General features: G+C 36.7%; 1 long non-coding RNA gene across 1 annotated transcript in view; it reads left to right on the forward strand.

Annotated features, from left to right (window-relative positions):
- Positions 1-4,144: 4,144 nt before the first annotated feature.
- The window catches only part of LOC105179720, an 8,571-nt gene continuing 4,325 nt past the window's right edge, over positions 4,145-8,390 (forward strand). The window contains exons 1-4 of the long non-coding RNA XR_002286370.1: positions 4,145-5,467; positions 5,824-5,891; positions 6,119-6,189; positions 7,933-8,299. This is a non-coding gene — a long non-coding RNA (uncharacterized LOC105179720). The remainder of the gene's footprint in view (positions 5,468-5,823; positions 5,892-6,118; positions 6,190-7,932; positions 8,300-8,390) is intronic.

Genomic DNA, 8,390 nt, shown 5'->3' on the forward strand with positions numbered 1-8,390 from the left:
TTCATTTGCTCTTGGACAGGGAAGATGGCAGTGGAACTGGAAATATGCCTATTATCACGGGTGCTCCTCTGGAGTCCATGGCATCCAAGGCTAAATGCCTAAATCATCAGTTTTAGAAGCTGAGAAGCAAAGGTTGTACGATATTTACAGCCAGTTTCTCAATTTAAAGTGGTCTGTCACTGAACAGGTATATCTCTCATTCTCTCTCATTGGTTTAGTTTGAATTTTAAAATTTATTGATAGTTTTGTACGTGAATGTGTAGTTTTGGAAGAAGTATAGTAGGTACATCTTAAAGATGAAGCTGTGCTAGCAAATTTAATAAATTATTGATTGGTAAAAAAACCATGATTGTCGATTTTGTTCGATTATTGCTTATTATTTGGTGCAGTTATGATAATGTTGGATTTTTGTTTTTATTTTACAATGTTAATTTATCGTAAATTGAACTTTTAGTACTTTCTTGGTTATTGAATATGTGCTTTAGCACCATCCCATCAATAAATACCGTACCTAAGTCTGAAGTGCCCATGATATGATATGTTGTGTCAACAGCTAGTCATTTCTGGAGATGGGTACTAAAGATTTGGATTTTGTAAAACTGAACCAATTAATTGGAAGAAAAGCTGGTGGGATATCAGTATATCCTTTAACACCATCAGTTCGAGGGAAGGAGGAGCCCTGCAGCCATATAATTGTTCGGGGCAAAGCTATGTCAGAACGTGTTGGAGATTATTTACCCTGGGTAATTCTGGTATTTTTTCTTTGTAATTTAATTACATGCGAATTTCGAACCCCACCATTGTCACTCTTCAAGTTGATGGAGGGCTATAACATTGTTATCATGATGTTTAATTGAATTTGTGTAAGATTCCTTTGAACTATGTCTAGGTAGGTGGAAAGTGATGATACTTGCAAGCCAATCTTTTTACATAAATAGTTTGTATAGTCTAATGTGACTAAGCCATGATCCAAGGTATACTGGGTCATGGCGTAGTTGAAAAGTGTGTTGGTAGGTTGAAAAGTGTTGATACTTATAAGCCAGAATTTTTACATAAATAGTTTGTGTAGTTTACTGTGACTAAGCCATGATCCAAGGTACCTATTGGAGTTCCTTCTCTCATTCCATGCAATGTACTTGTGTTTATAACTTTATATATATTTCCGTTCATTTAGTTTGGTGTATTTCTTGTGCATCTCTCATGTTTATGTATACCCTAATATCTATTTGGGGGAATACTAGTCACTTTTTTTACAGGTACTTGTGTGCATATTTATATTCATTCCTTTTGTTCATGCCCTTTTTAAGCACAGTGCACTTCTCTATATATTAGAAGGTTTAAGAAAGGGGACAAACTGATAAGTTAACATCTTATGCTTGTCAGGGTTTGGTCCTCTATGTGTTCTCGTTTTGTACTGTTGCCTTGTGTTCTAGTTTTGGTCTTATTGAATTGAATGGTAGGTTGTGTTATTCTCTAATGAAACCAACTGTCATAGCTCGATTGGGAAACATGCTTTGGTCCTCAACTGTCGCTTTTCTTATTAAATTTCTTAGAAACAACTGGAGATTGATTGATTCGGTTGTTGAAATTGCCAACTATAGGTCAACCATGTTCTTCAAGATGTGCAATTGACTGACCAGAAGTGGTTTAAGCAGTTTGTTTCTCAAAGTGAGGCAAGAATGGAGGTATATATTGATCTCCAGCAGAAATGAGACTAATTTGCCTACTTCAACTAAGTCATGTTAATTGTTGATTTCCAGAATCGATTAAGAGGCAGGGGCATAGCATTGCAGCTGCAAGGATGGATGTAAAGCTCAATGTTGCTGGTCGGATCTCTGAAAAAATGGGTGGTGTCAGGTTGATTTGTTTGGAGTCTTATTTTCACCTTTGATATTTGGAAAGCATGTTGATGTCTATAATATTATGAGATGCATCACCATTTGTTATATGACCAAGCCTTTGCTGGCCATTTGCTGAATTTTAGAAACTCGACTATAAACCATGATGGGTGTTTTGTTAATCGTGGGAAGTTAGAGTGCACTCTTTCACTTGGTTATAGAAACCTGGTGGAGATGAATCCATTATGTTTCTTGGCATCTGTTTATGCATGGATGTAGTGTCCCAATCCATTTTAAGACCAACCTCAAGTTCTTTCATGTGCGAAACTTTGAAATGGAGATAGGAAAAAAAACAATTAGTACATCAAATTAATTTTCTTGTGCTGTAATTACAATGAAATAAAAGTATATATTGCTTTACTACTTCTATTTTGTGGGCTTTCTCTTGTGAGATCTTGCCAATTGCAAGCACAAGGGAGAGGGTGGAAGGCTGAACAGTATTACCTGCAACAATTGTGCCCCAAAGAGTCCATTAGAGATTCTAGGTATGCGGGTGTTGGACAGTACCACGCAATGCAATGGTCAGTCAATGTAAATTACTGCTGTCTTGCATTGTGAGTCCTAAAATGCTGTTTTCTTGGCCATAGTTTTCTATATTATAACTCTTTTAAGTGTAGTGTTGAGCAGTCAAGGATTTGTCTTTTAAAGCTTTAGACCACCAAAGGATACGAGTAATTTCTCATAATGGCCCCTTTTATTGTCATGTTGTAGTCAAGGAACTGAACACCAAGAAGATTCTTGTACGAGATGTGGAGATAGTTAATAGCTCAGGCCATACATTTGATGTGCTGCGATCTTTCGTGGTATGAGATGTGGAGACACTTACTAGCTCAGACCATACAAACCCCGTTCTTGACACCATCCCAATTTTCAGGAACGTGTTCTCTTCCCTTTTTACTTTTCATTCCCTTGTTTGAGTGGGTTTCTGTGCATAGATTGAGGACAATGCATCATGCATGTGCTTGTTGTGGGAAGAGGTATGTTGTTCTTTGTTGTTGTGATTGGTTTTTGAGAACGTGGTTGGATAGTCATTGTAGCACGATTCTTGCGAAATTGGTTGTGTTGCTGGAAATCTGAAAGTTGAAATTCGTATTAATGTGTGGAATGTGGATGTGTGGGATGTGAAATTTTTTGTTTGGTGGCTGAAAAGTTTTATTGAACACCAACTTGTTAATGAAGTTAGTGTGTCTTGAGAAAAATATGTGAATTATCTTGTGGTAGTTGCTGAATTTTCAGATTGTCATCTTGTGATATCCCTTAGATTAATAGGAATTTTGGTTTAAGTCGAGATAAGTAAGAGAAACGGACGCTGTGGCATATTAAAAAAACCCAAAAAAAAAGGAAAATTGTGTTAACTATGTTCCATTGACTGCATCAAATTAACAATGTTCAAGAATCAACACAAAACCCTTTGTGTGAGCTTTTGGGCCAAAGCACTTCCATTTCAATAGTGCTTCTATATTTATTTTGATTGAGGGCGTCAAACTTAGTCTGTCCGTTCTAGAACTTGCTTGTGTAATACATTTTGAGACCACATTCTTGTTAGATTGGTGTATGAAAGTGATAAGGGCACTTAGGAAAAACCCATTGACTTGAACAGAGCCTACCTTGAATTCACCCATAGAAAAACTCATTTGAGCCTTTGCTTTTCTTTTCTTGGTTAAACCACGTTATAAGCTTGACTATCCCCTTTTTGGTTATTTCCTGAAGTGATATTGAACCCATTCAAGGGCATGGTGTTGGCTTGGTTGCTTTTAAGTTGACATGGAAGTGAGTTAATGTATTCAAGCTGCATACATGGATGCATCGTTAGCCCTAAGGGAAAGGAAAAAAAATGGAAAGAGAAATTGAAAAAAAACAAAAGGGAAGAAAAGTAATGAAAGAGAGAGGAAAAAAAGAAGGAAAAGAAAAAAAAGGAGAAAATGGGAAAAAAAGAGAAGAAAAATGATGAAACAGAGGAAAAAAAAAGGAGAAAAAAAGAAAAGATTAGAAAAAAGATGGAGGAAAGGAAAAAAAAAAGAGAAGAAAAATGGTGAAACGGAGGAAAAAAGAAGGGAAAAAAAAAGGAAAAAAAAGAGGAAAGATGCAGGAGATGCAAGAAATGTAAAAATTTCACGAGTTTTGACTGTTCAAAGCACTTGAATTAAGTCGAACGAAAATGAGCTTGGAAGGATAAGCAACTAGGTTGGCATCGTGCCTTTGAATTCATAAGCCAAAGTTCGACCTGTCTTGTCTTTTGCCTTGTCCTAAGCCCCATTACAACCCATTGAAAGACCCTTTGATTCATGCATTAATTTGCATTTCGTTCGTGGTGGAGATTTGATTCACAAGCAAGCCTATGGTAATGGCATTCTATGTATTGACTTGAGTGAAACCCGAATTCTTAAACACCTTATGTTATGAGTGATTACAATGACATCGTTGTGAGAACCCTTGTGAGAGTGTTGAGACTTGTTTCATTTGGTTTTGATGAAGTCAATGGGATACCTACTTGTTGAATGTTGTGCTACAAGTGGTTGTTCTCAAATTGCTATCTCTTCTTTAACTATTAAGTCATATTAGTGTAGGGGATATACTTGAGTGATATGAAAGGAAATTTGAGAATTGCTACTTGGATAATTCTTGTATTTGGATCAAGACATGCTTGAGGGCAAGAATGGTTTTTGTGTGTGGAATCTGATAACATTTATTTTAATGCTCCTATGCATGCACTTTTTCGAGTGATTGGGAAGGATCTTATTGCATGGATTGCCGATGTTAAGTTACCCCAATTTCATGGGAAGGAGCGTAAGTTATAGGGGGTCAAATTCAGCTCTTGTGTTATTGTGCTGGGTGTAATTTAGTCTAAAGTTCACAGATAGCATGTCTTATACTTAATGTTGTCTATCATGTGCCTCTTTATTTGTGTTACTAATAATTATTTCACTAATGGGATCAAGAGAAGTCTTTAGGTATCACATACTACTTTACTCTTCTTCTTGTCCATATGGGTGTCAGGTTATCAATATTTTTCTCATCCAAAATGCTGAGGGTGGAGTTAATCTTAACTGCTTAAATTCGCTCGCTGCCGAAAGAGTAATTGTAAAAATGTTGAAACTATTGTGGTCGTCTTTATCAATGGAACTGGAAATGTGCTTATGTCATATGTTAAAGAATGATATGTGAAAGCCGATTGTGCTATTTCTTAGAGTGCATATGTGAAAATCTTTCAATTGACAGCATGGAGAGTTCATGGCCTCTGCCATCTGCGTTGGCTTCTGTAACTCATAAACTGAACCTTGAAAATTGATTCAAATCACCTTCATGGCCGAGAGGTCGTTGGGTGCGCTGAGCATGGACACACCCAGTTATTTTTTGGGTTAAACAAAAAGCTTTCAGTTTGCCATCAATGCCTTTTGTAAGTACCAATGTTTTTTGTTCCGATTTTCAGTGTCTTCTTATAAAGATGAAGATTTACAATGTTGGATACTTTTGAGTATATCAGGGTTGGAAATTCACGAGATTCCATTAAAAGTCACCACCGCTTGATTTTGGAAAGCTATCAATATCTGATGCTTCTCCGATAATAGGTATGTTCACACTTGGTTTTGGCTGAAAAAGCACTTTTGGACCAATTATGTCTAATTTTCTTTTACATTTGGTTGGGTTAGTTCTGAAGTTACTACCACTTGTAAATGCTTGTCAAGTTAAATATTGTCAATTGTTCAGAAAAAGTAAATTGTTGCTGTTTTTCATTGGGAATCCTAAAATTGCTCTTTCCTTGGCCATACTTTTTCAATATTATAACTATTTTGACTGTTGAGTAGTCAAGTGTCTTTTAAAGCATTAAACCACCAAAGAATAACCAAAAAATACGATTAGTTCCTCTTAACGGCATCTTTCATTGTCTTGTTTCCTAATGGCCCCTTTTATTGTCTTGTTATAGTGCACGAACTGAAGATTACGAACATTCTTGTACGACATGCGGAGGCAGTTAATAGCAGACTTTTTGTGGTAAGTTGTTTGGGTGTCATGTTATAAATACATGACCTCTTTGTGCTTGGTGTGTGAGGATGGGCATAAAAATTAGTCTTCTGATCTATCTTGTGTGCTTGTCATTTCTCTTTTTGCAGCCCATTCTAGGACATCTTTGTAATCATCTTGCTGTATGTAGAATGATAGAATTGTGTTGTTGACTTGCACTTGCTAAGACTCATGTGCTTACTTTTGTTTGATGACAGCCTAATCCATCTCATGATTTGAAATCTAAAGAGAAAAATGAAGAGGGAAGACGCAAATTAAGACTGTGAAAGTATGTTCTCATCTCCCTCTCTCTCTTGCATACTGCTTGATCTCTTGTCCACTAGTATTGCTGAACAGTCCCTTGTTGTCTTCACCTTAATTATGTGGACTTCTAGTTTTACTTTATTGCTTGTGGCAGAATATATCCATATTATTACAATTATTCTTTTCCCCATCACACAGTGTGAGTTAAATGTGGCCTCCAAGTTGGTTTTATGTTTCACGAAAAGTAAGATGTTGTACAGAAATTTACTTATTTGTTTGGATCAATAAGGGGAAGATGAAAGGGGAAGGTGTAGTTGCTTTCCAAGGGGATGTATGATACTTATTTGGTGGACTTGTTTAGTTCAACCTAAAGGAAGTAGTTGTGTGGTACTCCTTATTTGATACTATAGAAATAAGGCAGGGAGGAAAGATTGAAATTTATCAGAAGCAGCTGAAGATTGATTGATTCGGTTGTTCAAATTATCAACTGCTTTTGCTCCTAGACAGGATGGGAAAAATGGCTTTGGAGGGTTCCCTATACATTAATTTTGCATTCCTTCCTATTCTCCCCTCTAAGGAAACAAGGGGATGTACTGTGTTTTGCAATAAATTTTTCTTATACTTTAACTAGTTTCAGAATGGATCATGTATCCAGATCCCGAGATTTTTTAGACATTGACAATATGGAAAAGAAATCATAGAGGAAACTGGTGTGTGATTTAAGTGTTTAAGAGATCTGTACATTTGGAAATTGTTACAGGCATTAGGGGTTTGGTGAGATTCAAAGGAAATAGTAACAAATAAGACTTTTTTTGGGGGGGGGGGGGGGGGAGGCACTCGGGGTTTTTTTATTCAGGCTGTGGAGAAGTTGTGCGATATATTGCTGCATATACTCCACTTAGAGTAACTCTGGTACCACACAGTGTAAACCTTGTCTCGTAGTGAATATTTCTGTTTTGGCATGATATTGTATTTTTATTCAGAGTTTGTGTTGTGCTGTAACATTTTGTATCTGAAGTAAGCAATTTGAATTTAAACCAATTTGATGTCTGGTTTCTCTGAGATTTATCCTCCATTGTCCAACACTGACACTTTGAAGAGCACGTCACTAACGCCATCACCATCACCACTACAATAATCAATCACCATCATGAAATTAAAAAAATTATTAGCATATACTGTGAATGCAAATATTTGGTTTATTTGGCTGACAGAAGCTTTGGTTATATTTTACTCATTCCCATTTGCATATACTTTGCTATTCTGAAATGATGTCTTATGGCTTTTGTTGAATGCTATGCTTTAGTTTTAAAGCGAGGAAAACGTGAATGCAATGCGTAAATATATTTTTATTAAGGCAACGGAGAGATAACCTTTTGCGTAGAACTTTTATGATCGGAAAGCTATGTTCTTTCATTGTTAGATAGGTTGGGGAGGCCGCATTATATTTTCTTGCATTGATGCATTAGTCTCTCAACTTGAATATTGCATGCATGTAGCTCTTGTGGTTATTATTTGAGAAATCTTGTGCTGTAACTTAAGAGTATGTTAATGATGTATACTTGGTCCGCATTTTTCCTTGATGCCTTTCCCTTTTTTGGGTTTTCTAAGTTTAGATGCAAATAATTAAAGTTGCACAACAAACTCATACATGATCACTTAATATAAGAAACTAGTCATCCTTGACAAATACATATTTACATATGCAAATATTGGATTGGCCGACTTTTTGCTGAATTACATAGTAAATCTTCAATAACCTTTGTAGATGAAAGATTGACAAAAAACTCTGAATTAATGGCAAAAGACGACAGAGCCAATTCGGGTTCGGGATCGAGACCAATGTCCTCATGTGGTCGTCTTTGGTTAATGGTGGAACTGTGTGTGGCCTGGTGAGACGACAATAGTTTCGTCGAAAAGCCTTCTCACAGAGGCCACCTCAAGTAAGGCAAGTGGGTTTGGCCCATCAGCTTCTTGCCCATCGTCGGAAGCCTAGCAGCCGCCAGTGTCTTAGCTACTGCTTCTGACTCCTACAGTGGCTTCTTCGAAGCAGCCGCTGCAAGAGAATTGCGAAGGATCCCAAGCGGGACAAACTGTTTGAGCACCGTTATTGAGAAATCAAGCGAATATATGTGGTATGTTTCGATGGATTACTGAGTTTAAGGGTAACTTATTGATTCAGTTTGAATTTTAAAACTTATTGATAGTTTTGTACGTGAATGTGCA

This window comes from Sesamum indicum, unplaced genomic scaffold (genome assembly GCF_000512975.1).
Source record: "Sesamum indicum cultivar Zhongzhi No. 13 unplaced genomic scaffold, S_indicum_v1.0 scaffold00194, whole genome shotgun sequence".
Lineage (NCBI taxonomy): Eukaryota > Viridiplantae > Streptophyta > Magnoliopsida > Lamiales > Pedaliaceae > Sesamum > Sesamum indicum.